The sequence below is a fragment of the Carcharhinus amblyrhynchos genome, chromosome 8 (genome assembly GCF_965287045.1).
Source record: "Carcharhinus amblyrhynchos chromosome 8, sCarAmb.v2.hapA, whole genome shotgun sequence".
In the NCBI taxonomy this organism is placed as follows: domain Eukaryota; kingdom Metazoa; phylum Chordata; class Chondrichthyes; order Carcharhiniformes; family Carcharhinidae; genus Carcharhinus; species Carcharhinus amblyrhynchos.
In genome coordinates, this window is record NC_137331.1 from 112,387,537 (window position 1) to 112,400,388 (window position 12,852).

General features: G+C 43.9%; 1 protein-coding gene and 1 pseudogene across 1 annotated transcript in view; both read left to right on the plus strand.

Annotated features, from left to right (window-relative positions):
• The window catches only part of LOC145346841 (vesicle-associated membrane protein-associated protein A-like), a 103,149-nt gene that overhangs the window by 34,266 nt on the left and 56,031 nt on the right, over positions 1-12,852 (plus strand). The window lies entirely within an intron of this gene.
• LOC145347085 (small ribosomal subunit protein uS14 pseudogene) lies at positions 603-773 on the plus strand (annotated as a pseudogene).

Genomic DNA, 12,852 nt, shown 5'->3' on the forward strand with positions numbered 1-12,852 from the left:
ACACGACAGCGCAGAGTCGCTGAACAGAGACTGATAGCCAAGTTCCGCACACATGAGGACGGTCTCAACAGGGATCTTGGGTTCATGTCGCACTATCTGTAACCCCCGTGACTTGCCTGGGTTTGCAAAACCTCACTTACTGTACTGTCTGGAGACAATACACATCTCTTTAACCTGTGATCAGTGCTCCTTCCACTCACATTATCAGCCACTTCAGGTCTTGAACAGCAGGTTAGGTGTAAGGATTCGCATTCTAATCAGTAATCTCTGAACTGTCTGTGCTTTATATGCTCTGTCTGAGGCCAGAACTCTCCATTCACCTGACGAAGGGGCTAACCCCGAAAGCTTGTGAGTATATTATCAAACAAATAGGTTGGACTAAAACCTGGTGTTGTCAGACTTTTTACTGTGTTTACGCCAGTCCAATGCCGGCATACCCACATCATTTGGAACTCCTTGGCAGAGAGTGATGGAGGTGGGGTTAAGTAATGTTTTTAAGTCAGAGGTTGATAGATTCTTGACAAATAAGGGAGAGAAAGATTAAAGGTTGTAGGTGGAATGTGGAGTTGAGGCGATAATCATATCAGCTATGTCTGGCTGCCATGGGTCATCAGCAGCTTCATTGGTCTTATGCCAGGAAATTTGGCCAAGGCTTCCACTCATGCCAAGTATGTGCAAACCAACACGGGCTGATGTGGAAATATGGCCTCAGTATGTTCTACCAGTGTTTCAGACAATACGCTAAAGACATCAGCTTTGACGAGCTGAACTAAATTGCAAAAGGAGCAAAAGTGAATTCATAATGGGCAACAGAGTTGGCAGGTCAGCTGAACAAATACTTTGGATCTGCCTTCACATAAGGAGGACACAAATAACCTTCCAGAAATACAAGGGGACAGAGGGCCTTACATGAAGGAGGAACTGAAGGAAATCCTTACTAGTCTGGAAATTGTACTGGGGAAATTCCTGGGATTAAAACCTGTTAAGTCCCCAGGTCCTGAAGTTCTGAATCAAAGGGTAGTCAAGGGAATAGTCCTAGAAATAGTGATGCATTGATGATCATGTTACAGCATTCTATAAACTCTGGAAGAGTTCCAGGGATTTGGAGGGTAGCTAATGTAACCCCATCTTTTAAAAAAGGAGGGAGAGAGAAAACAGGGATTTAGAGACTGGTTACAAAAAGAGAAAATGCTGGAAAATCTCAGCAGAAAATCTCAAAGCTTTGACAAAGGGTCACCTGGACTCAACATCAGCTCTTTTCTCTCCTTACAGATGCTGCAGACCTGCTGAGATTTTCTAGCATTTTCTCTTTTGGTTTCAGGTTCCAGCTTCTCCAATAATTTGCTTTTATAGACTGGTTAGCTTGACCAGCGGTGGGGTCAATTTTTAAGGATGCAATAGCTTGAATTGGTCCAAGTTGGCATGGATTCACTGAAGGGAAATCATGCTTGACAAATCTTCTGGAATTTTTTGAGGATGTGACTAGTACAGTGAACAAGGGTGAATCAGTAGATGTTGTGTATCTGGACATAAGAAATAGGAGCAGGAGTAGGCCTTTGAGCCTGCCCCGCCATTCAGTATGATCATGGCTGATCTGAAGTGGATCAGTTCCACTTTCCTGCTTTCTCCCCATAACCCTTAATTTCCTTGTCTATCAGAAACCTACCTACCCGTGACTTCAATATATTCAGCGAGGTAGCCTCCACTACTTTGGGCAGAGAATTCCAGAGATTCACCATCCTTTTGAGTGAAGAAGTTCCTCCTCAACTCCGATCTAAACTGAGCCCCCCCCCCCCACCCTTTATTTTGAGGCTGTGCCCTCTAGTCCTGCTGTCCTGCTATCCTTTCTAAGCGGGAAGAATCTCTCTACCTCCACCTTATCTATCTCCTTCATTATCTTAAGTCTCTATAAGATCCCCCCTCAGTCTTCTAAACTCCAACGAGTACAGACCCAGTCTATTCAGTGTCTCTTCATAGTCCAACCCCCCCATCTCCGGTATTAGCCTAGTGAACCTTCTCTGCACTCCCTCCAAGGCCAATATATCCTTCTGCAATTGCGGTGACCAAAACTGCACACAGTATTCCAGCGGCGGCCTCACCAGTACCCTGTACAGTTGCAGCAAGACCTCCCTGCTTTTATATTCTATCCCCCTCGCTGTAAAGGCCAACATTCCATTCGCATTCTTGATCACCTGCAGATTGGGTTTTTGCGATTCGTGCACAAGGACCCCCAGGTTCCTCTGCACCGTTGCATGCTGCAGTTTTTGCCTTTTAAATAATAATCCCTCCTACTATTATTTCTACCAAAGTGGATAACCTCACAGTTGCTAACATTATACTGCATCTGCCAGGCCCTCGCCCATTCGTTCAGCCTATCCAGATCCCTCTGCAGACTTTCCACACCCTCCACGCAATTTGCTTTTCCACTCATCTTCGTGTCATCAGCAAATTTCGTTGCCCTACACTCAGCTCCCTCCTCCAGATCATTGATGTAAATGGTAAACATTTGAGGCCCCAGCACTGATCCCTGCGGCACTCCACTAGTCACCAACTGCCAACCAGAATAGCACCCATTGATTCCAACTCTTTGCTTCCTATTATACAACCAATCCTCTATCCATGCTAACGTCTTGCCCCCAACTCCATGCACCCTAACCTTTTGCAGCAACCTTTTGTGAGGCACCTTATCAAACGCCTTTTGGAAATCTAAAAACACCACATCCACCGGTTCCCCTCTGTCTACCGCACTAGTCACATCCTCATAGAAATCCAATAAAATTGTGAAACACGACTTCCCCTTAACAAATCCATGCTGCGTTTGCTTGATCAAACCATTCTTTTCTAGGTGCCTTGCTATTTCTTCTTTGATGACAGATTCTAGCATTTTTCCAACGACAGACGTTAAACTAACCAGCCCACAACGCCCTGCCTTTTGTCTGCTACCTTTTTTAGACAGCGGTGTAACATTAGCCATTTTCCAATCTTCTGGCACTCCCCCAGAGTGCATACAAGAGATTAGTGAGCAAAATTAAAGCTCGTGGTGTTAGGGTAATGTATTGACGTGGATAGAGAACTGGTTGACAGACAGGGAGCAGAATGTGGGCATAAATGGATCCTTTTCCGAGTGCAAGCCAGTGACTAGTAGTGTACCATAGGGCTCAGTGCTGGGATCCCTACTATTCACAAAATACATTAATAATTTGGGTGAAGGGATTGAACGCAATGTCTCCAAATTGGCAGATGACACTTGCTGGGTGACGGTGTGTACTGTGAGGAGGATGTTAAGAGGTTGCTGGGTGACTTGGACAAGCTGGCTGAGTGAGCAATACTTGGCAAATGCAATGTAATGTGGATAAATGTGAGGTTATCCACTTTGGTGGCAAAAACAGGAAGGAAGATTATTATCTGAATGGTGACAGTTAGAAAAAGGGGAAGCGCAATGTGACCTGGATGTCATGGTGGAACAGTCACCGAAAGTTGGCATGCAGGTACAGCAGGAAAGTGAATGGTATGCTGGCCTTCATAGCGAGAGGATTTTAGTATAGCAATAAGGATGTCTTGCTGCAGTTATACAAGGCCTTAGTGAGGCCCATCTTGAGTATTGTGTGCAGTTCTGGTCTCCTAGTCTGAGGAAAGGCATTTTTGGTATAAAGGCAGTCCAGTGAACGTTCACCAGACTGATTCCTGGAATGGCAGAACTGACATATGAAGAGAGACTGAATCGACTGGGCTTGTGCACACTGGAATTTAGACGAATGAGAGGGATTTGATAGAAACATGGGACTGGACAGGCTAGATGCGGGAAGAATATTCCCAGTGTTGGGGAAGTGCAGAACTGGGGTCACAGTTGGAAGAAAAGGGGTAAGCCATTCAGGACTATAGGCTGGAAAATTGGGCGGAGAAATGGCAGATGGAATTTAATCTGGACAAATGCGAAGTGATGCATTTTGGTAGATCCAGTTCAAGTGGAAGTTATAAAGTAAATGGCAAAACCATCAAAACCAGACACAGAGATGTGGGTGTGCAGGTCCACAAATCCTTAAAAGTGGCAGCACAAGTGAAAAAGGTGAAGAAAGAAGCATATGGCATACTTGCCTTCATCAGCTGGAGCATTGAGTATAAAAGTTGGCAAATTATGTTAGTTATATATGTTCTGTTAGTTACTTATGTTCTTATGTTGTTATATAAAATGTTGGTTGGGCCACATTTTGGAATATTGTGTCCAATTCTGTTCGCCACACCATCAGAAGGATGTGATGGCCTTGTAAGGAGTACAGAAAAGGTTTACCAGATGTTGCCTGGAATGGAGGGTATTAGCTGTGAGGAGAGATGGAATAAACTGGGATTGTTCTCCCTGGAAAGATGGAGGCTGAGGAGCAATCTGTTAGAAGTTTATAAAATTCTGAGGGACAAGATTTACGAACATTTGGAGAGGTTTGACATGATCAGGAATAGTCAGCATGGATTTGTCAAGGGCAGGTTGTGCCTTACAAGCCTAGTTGAGTTCTTCGATAATGTGACTGAACACATTGACGAAGGAAGTGCCGTGGACGTAGTGTACATGGACTTCAGCAAGGCGTTCGATAAGGTCCCCCATGCAAGACTTCTTGAGAAGGTGAGAGGGCATGGGATCCAAGGGCCTTTGGCCTTGTGGATTCAGAACTGGCTTGCCTGCAGAAGGCAGAGAGTGGTTGTGGATGGGGCTTTTTCTGAATGGAGGTCAGTCACCAGCGGAGTGCCTCAAGGATCTGTTCTGGGACCCTTGTTGTTTGTCATTTTCATAAATGACCTGGAGGAGGAAGTGGAGGGATGGGTAAGTAAGTTCGCTGATGACACGAAGGTCGGGGGTGTTGTGGATGGTCTGGAAGGATGGCAAAAGTTGCAGCAGGACATAGATAGGATGCAGGACTGGGCGGAGAAGTGGCAGATGGACTTCAACGCGGATAAATGTGTAGTCGTCCATTTTGGCAGAACCAACGGGATGAACGAGTACACTATCAGGGGCAGAAGTCTGAGTAGTGTTGAAGAGCAGAAGGATCTTGGGGTCCGGGTCCACAGGACTCTTAAATCGGCCTCGCAGGTGGAGGAGGTGGTCAAGAAGGCGTATGGTGTACTGGCCTTCATTAATCGAGGGATTGAGTTTAGGAGTCGGGAGGTAATGCTGGAACTTTATAAGACCCTTGTCAGGCCTCATTTAGAGTATTGTGCGCAGTTCTGGTCGCCTCACTATAGGAAAGATGTAGAAGCTATTGAGAGGGTACAGAGGAGATTTACAAGGATGTTGCCTGGACTGGGAGGCATGCCTTATGAAGTTAGGTTGAGGGAGCTGGGACTCTTTTCCCTGGAGAGACGAAGGTTGAGAGGCGACCTGATAGAAGTTTACAAAATGTTGAGAGGAATAGATAGGGTGGACTCTCAGAGGCTATTTCCCCGGGTTGAAATGGTTGCTACGAGGGGACACGGATTTAAGGTGCAGGGAGGGAAGTTCAGAAGTGATGTTAGGGGTAAGTTTTTCACTCAGAGGGTGGTGAGTGAATGGAATCGGCTGCCGTCAGTGGTGGTGGAGGCGAACTCGCTGGGGTCTTTTTAAAGACTTCTGGATGAGTATATGGGGTTTAATGAGATTGAGGGTTATAGATAGGTCTGTAGGTTGGTAGGTGTTGATGTGATCGGTGCAACTCGTGGGCCGAAGGGCCTGTTTGTGCTGTAGTGTTCTATGTTCTAAAATTGAGAGGCATCAATCAGGTGAACAGTTGCAAGCTTTTTCCCAGGGCAGAAATGGCAATCACAAGGGGGCACAGATTCAAGATAAGGGGTGATAGTTCAGTAGAGATGTGTGGGGGAAGTGTTTGACTGACACAAAGGATTGTGGGGGTCTGGAATGCACTGCCAAGTGAGGCAGTTGAGGCAGACATGTTAGTGACATTTGAGACTTGTCTGTATAGGCACATGAACAGGCTGGTTATAGAGGGATACAGGCTGATGGTCTAGATAGGACAACATGATCAGTGCAGGCTTAGTGGGCCAAAGTGCCTGTTCCTGTGCTGTATTGTTCATTGTTCTTTGACTGAGATGAGGAAGAATTTCTTCACTCAAAGTGGAAGCTGTGGAATTCTCTACCACAAAGCTGTTGGAGCCAATTCGTTAGGTATGTTCAAGGGAGAGCTGGATATGGCCCTTGTGCCTAGAGGGATCAAGGGGTATGCAGAGAAAGCAGAATTGGGATACTGAAAGTGCATGAATGTTGGTGTAGCCACAAAGGACAAATGCTGCCTCCTGCACCTATTTTCCATGGTTATTGCGTAAGTCCGTATTTTCAAACAACTTTGTACTGCCTTTGCCTTTTATGTTGCTCTGTTTTTGTAAATAAAATTAGTCATATAAAATGGCAAGCTCAAGGGGTTGAAAGGCCTAGTCTGCCTGATTCATATGCTCGTAAAGCTAGCACAAAGGAAGATGGTTGTAGTTATTGGAGGTCAATCACCTCAGTCCCAAGACCAAGTTACAGAATTTCATCAAGAGTAGTGCCCAGGTCCAGCCATCTTTAGCTGTTTCATCAATGGCTTTCCTTCCATCATAAGTCGGAAGTTAAGATACTCACTGATATGTTCAGCCCATTTGTATCTCAGCAACAGAGGCAGTCCCCCTCCAAATGCAGGAAGACCTGGACAACATTCAGGGCTGGGCTGATAGATGGCCACATAAGTGCCAATCAATGACCATCTTGAACAAAAGAGAGTCTAACTATTCCCCCATGATGCTCAATAGCATTGTCATCACTGAATCCCCTGCTATCAACTTCTTGGGGGGGGCGGGGGGGGGGTACTTTTGACCAGAAACTGAACTGGACAAGCCAAATACATATTGTGGCTACAAGTCAGAGGCTGGGAATTGTGCAGTGAGGAGCTCCACTCCTGACTCTCCAAAGCCTGTCCACCATCTACAATGCAAAAGTCAGGAGTGTGATGGTGACCATGAAACTAGCATTAATTCTCATAAAAATCCATCCTTTAGGGAAGGAAATCTATCTGATCTGGCCTACATGTGACTCCTGATACATAGCAATGTGTAGTTGACTCCTTAACTGCCTCAAGAGGCAGTGTATTTTCACTAGACTAGTAATCCAGGATAATGCTCTGGAGACTCAGGTTTGCACGCCACCACAACTAATGCTGGAATTCGAATTCAATAAGAATCTGAAATTAAAAGTCTAATGATGGCAAAGAAACCAGTGTTGATTGTTGTTAAAAACCCATCTGGTTCAATAATGCACTTTAGGGAAGGCAACTTGCCGTCCTTACCTGGTCTGACCTACATGTGACTCCAGACCCACAGTAATGTGTTTGATTCTTTAAATACCCTCTCAGATGGCCTAGCGAACTACATAGTTACCTCCAGTGCTTACAGCATTAAGGATGTACTTGCACCTCAGGGACTGCATTGGATTAAGAATGCAGCTTATTAGCATCTTATCAAGGGCAATTAGGGATGGACAATAAATGCTGGCCTCGGCAGTATTGTCCACATCCTATAAATGAATTTTTAACTAATGACCTTTCATTCAAAACATTTAGGGATGGGTAACAAATGCGTCCCACAAAATAATAAATTTTAAAAAAAGTTGTCATGGGGGTAGGTGTGCTTCTTCCAAATCTGTGTTAAATCCTTGAGCTGCTTCTGTTCAATGCTTGCATTCAATCCTCTCTGATTCTACCGAGAGAACCTAGGCTAGTGACTGAGCTAATCAAATTTATCCCCCAGACTGGACAGTTCTCTCTGAGGGTGCAATTGATAAACAGTGAAGTTAGCAGACCAATTTAGTGTGGTGCTCCATCCTGATCCGGGCATAATCCACATTCCAGGCCAAAATTGTTGGTGATGCAAAAGGAGTCTTTAGAAAATAGGGAGGAATCAAAATGTTGGTGGAAAAAGCAGATAAACACAATTTTGTGTGGCTAACTGAGATTAAATTTCAGGGGAATTTTAAAAAATGGAGCATAAGCTCACAACGCAACAACACTGAGCAAAGAGCTCAAAATTAAATAATTTCCTCATAGTAGTGTTGAATAATATAGTCATAAAGGCCAGAAGTGTTTTTGGGTTTGTTATAAGGGGCATGTGCCCAATACAGAAGGCATAATAATGAATATATACAAAATGTTAGTGTGAGTGTGGAAGTCCATGTGTAAAGGATATTAAGGCTCTGGAAAGTATCTTGTATACTTTCACCAGGATAGTTTTGGGGAAAAGAAGCTACATTCAGAGACTTAAGGTACTGGAGCAGAGCAAGCTGAGTCAAGGTTTCAGCATGTTTCTGGTTTCGTATACGTGGAAAGAATATATTTGATTGTTAAGACTGTGCCTGAATCATCAACTTGAAACGATTAAATTATTGAAACAACGTGTCCCTGTGCAGAGGGACTGGGGATGTTTTGTCACAGATATTCATCAAGGCAGAGCATCTTTCAGGAGCAAATTAATCTTTGGTTGCCTGGTAAAGGGTTGCTTTGTTTGTCGTGTGATGACGGACTTTCTTCTTGATTAAGCTACGACTAGTGCCTGCCAAATGTTTTTCAGTACAGGCCTACCTTTTTTCCTGGAGCTATGTGGGGGGGGGCTGTGGTTCCAAATTTCACCTTGTGCTGTGATATCTGTATGCTGTGGATAAATTCTGTCTGGTTGAAGTATGGCAGTGATTGGCATATTTTTCTGCAAAAAGTAGCTCTTTGGTGTTAATGTATTAGAGATTATACAGATGTAAACCATGAGTTTTGTGAATATAGTTTATGGCTCCATGCACAATTTGTGCCCTCCATATAGCTAAAATATTTATTGGGTAGTGCCATGGTAGAAATGCAGCTTCTTTTCATAGGAGTGTGATCTATGCAAACCTGCAAATGGTGCGTTTCTGCTACCTCAGTTTCTGTTAACTGAACTTTTGCAAATTTGAGCTATGAGGGGTTATGGCAGATATGTTTTGAATTGTGTGGAATTATTGGTTAGATTTTTGAATTTGTTATAAAGCATTTTGCATTTTCTGAGGTGTGTCTCAAATGCTAGACGCAATTCCTTCGAAGGCTGCTAAGGCATGTCACAGAACACAGTAAAAAGTCTGACAACACCAGGTTTTAGTCCAACCTATTTATTTGATAATATACTCGCAAGCTTTCGGGTTAGCCCCTTCGTCAGGTGAATGGAGAGTTCTGGCCTCAGACAGAGCATATAAAGCACCGACAGTTCAGAGATTACTGATTAGAACGCGAATCCTTACACCTAACCTGCTGTTCAAGACCTGAAGTGGCTGATAATGTGAGTGGAAGGAGCACTGATCACAGGTTAAAGAGATGTGTATTGTCTCCAGACAGTACAGTAAGTGAGGTTTTGCAAACCCAGGCAAGTCACGGGGGTTACAGATAGTGCGATATGAACCCAAGATCCCTGTTGAGACCGTCCTCATGTGTGCGGAACTTGGCTATCAGTCTCTGTTCAGCAACTCTGCGCTGTCGTGTGTCGTGAAGGCCGCCTTGGAGAATGCTTACCCGAAGGTCAGAGGCTGAATGCCCGTGACCACTGATAGGTGTAAGGATTCGCATTCTAATCAGTAATCTCTAAACTGTCTGTGCTTTATATGCTCTGTCTGAGGCCAGAACTCTCCATTCACCTGACGAAGGGGCTAACCCGAAAGCTTGCGAGTATGTTATCAAATAAATAGGTTGGACTAAAACCTGGTGTTGTCAGACTTTTTACTGTGTTTACACCAGTCCAACGCTGGCATACCCACATCATGTCACAGAACCACAGAGGCATTTATGGTTCTGTTAATGTTCTATGAATTGGCAGGAGGAGGAGTTTGACTTTGAGGATGTCTATACAGGGTGTCTCCTTTGTGTGTTCTATGACTAAATTGGTGTTTCTGGGAGGGGAATAAATAATAGCTGCAGGGGATGAGAATAGCAGTTTGCCACTGATTCACTGGAAAGATGGCAGAAGACTTAGTCAGCATGTGGAACTTGGAATACTTCACTAATCTTCCAAAACTTTAGGAAGACTGGAGTGCTTGGGGGTGAACTTCTGGCAAGGGGACAGTGATTCTCTGCATTGGTGGATGTCAGTCTTTGGGACTGCTTCTCAATCTAGTATGTCACTCAATTTCGTGCTGAGTGACTATGGCTGCATTTAATGGTTCTGCCACCTGTTCACTCTTACATGTTACATTTTTGTTGTGATATTCTGACCAGGCATTGAGCATAAATCTTGAGTCTGACCCAATTAATTATGAAATAGATGGTAGGAGGTGAGGGGGAATGAGTGAAATAAGGGTGACTCCTCTTGATTTTTTTGTAGCCTTCTGGGGACAGTAAATATGTTACTCTTATGGGCCACATCATGTACTTTTTGACATTGGTTCCTGGTAGTGATAGGAATTTTGATTAAACTTGTGACTGGTTGGAGCTTTTTCATGACTTTCTCCTCTTCTCATGTCACTGGAAGTTTTCACGTATCACAGTTATATAGAAGGTACTGAACAGGACTCAAGTGAGGAGAAACAGAATTCACGTTCCAGTCTAAAGAAGTCATAGTAAGAAGTCTTATAATATCAGGTTGAAGTCCAACAGGTTATTTGATGGCACAAACTTTCAGAGCACTGCTCCTTCATCAGGTGAGTGACCACTGATCTGATGAAGGAGCAGCACTCCAAAAGCTTGTGCTACCAAATAAAGCTATTGGACTTTAACCTGGTGTTGTGAGACTTCTTATTGTGCCCACCCCAGTCTAACGTTGGCGCCTCCACATCAAAGAAATCGTGATCACCTGTAGTTGGCTTGTGTGCTTATTCAAAGAATGTTGATGCATAAAATTAGTTCCAGTAGCTTTGGGGCAGATGGTGGCATAGTGCTAATATCAGTAGACTAGTAATCCAGAGGCCCATGCTAATGCTCTGGGACATGGGTTCAAATCCCATCATGACTGCTGGTAGAATTTAAATTCATTAATATAAAGCTAGTTTCAGTGATCATTTATCATCTGGTTCACTGTTGTGAAGTCTGGCTTGCATGTGACTCCAAACCTACACTGTGATTGTCTCATAAGTGCCCTTTGAAATGACCTAGCAAACTACTAGTTTAAGGGCAATTGGGATTGGGCTGACCTTCCCATAAAGGCTTAAATCAGTTAACATTACCTTTCAATTTTACCATTGCTTCCTTATACATAGTATAGTATGTGAAGAGCTTAGAAATACAAATGTTGTGACTGCAAGGCTGCTCCCATTAAATTGATGCAAGCTATGATCATGTATCTGTCCTATTTCATGTAGTACTATATTGTTACTGTGTGGTGGCATGGTAGCACAGTGGTTAGTTAGCACACCTGCCCCGCAGCACCAAGGAGTTTACACGTTCTCCCTGTGTCTGTGGGTTTCCTCCAGGTTCTCCGGTTTCTTCCCGCAGTACGAAAGACATGCTCGTCAGGTGATTTGACCATGCTAAATTCTTCCGCAGTGTATTCTCACTGGAGCAATGGAGGTTGAGGGGAGACCTGATATAAGTCTACAAGATTGAGAGGCGTGGATAGTCAGAAGCTTTTTCCCAGGGTAGAAGAGTCAATTACTAGGGGGCATAGGTTTAAGGTGTGACGGGCAAGTTTTAAAAGAGATATACAAGACAGATTTTTTATACAGAAAGTGGTGGGTGCTTGGAACTTGTTGCCGGGGGAGGTAGTGGAGGTAGTGATTTTTAAGGGGTATCTTGAATGAGATAGGAATAGAGGGATATGGTCCCCGGAACGTAGAGGGTTTTAGTTAAGTCGGGCAGCATGGTCGGTGCAGTCTTGGAGGGCTGAAGGGCCTGTTTCTGTGCTGTAATTTTCTTTGTTCTTTGTTCCCGAACAGGCACCAGAGTGTGTAACTTAATTGCATTGTGAATGCAAGCCCACTTGTGACAAATAAATAAACTAAAAATAAACTGTTACCCTGTTCCTAGCTTGTTAATTTGACAAGAATATTTATCAAGGGCACAAGCCAAATCCTTAACCTCCTTCACCTTAGTGCTTAAACAACTTCTACCACCCAGCATATCCCCGGGCCTGACTAGTGTCAAAAGTTGGCTCATTGAACTGACTTGCATCAGTTGATAGTAATTACATGAAGGATTGGTAAATTGGTAACAAGGTTAATTCATAGCTGTCAGCAGATGATAGTCATAAACTAACAATTACTTACTAAGCTTGAAATCAGATACATTCAAATGTAATCATTGAATAAGCAAGTAATTGGTAATAAGGATAATTAAATAAGGGGTTAAAAAGGCTGTTATCATAGAATGCTAACAGCACAGAAGAAAGCCATTTGGCCTATTGTATCTATGTTGGCTCTCTGCAGGAACAGTACACCTAGTGCCATTTCCATGCTTTCTCCCCAGAGCCCGATTCTTCCTTTTCAGATAATAAGCCAATTTCCTCTTGAATGCCTCATTTGAACACTCTCAGGTGGTGCATTTTGGATTCTCATCACTCACTGAAAATTTTTTTCCTTGTGTCACCATTATTTCTTTTGCCAATTATCATAAATATGTGCCCCTTGGTTCTTGATCCTTCTGTCTCTGGGAACAGTTTTTCCCTATCTGCTCCTTGGAGACTTCTCGTGATTTTAAATCACAAGGGAGGTAGGGAGGTCTTGCTGCAGCTGTATAGGGCATTGGTGAGGCCGCAGCTGGAGTACTGTGTGCAGTTTTGGGCGCCGCACCTGCGCAAAGATATTTTGGCCTTGGAGGGAGTGCAGAGGAGGTTTACTAGGCTGATACCGGAGTTGAGGGGGTTGAGCTATGAGGAGAGGCTGAATAAACTAGGCTTGTA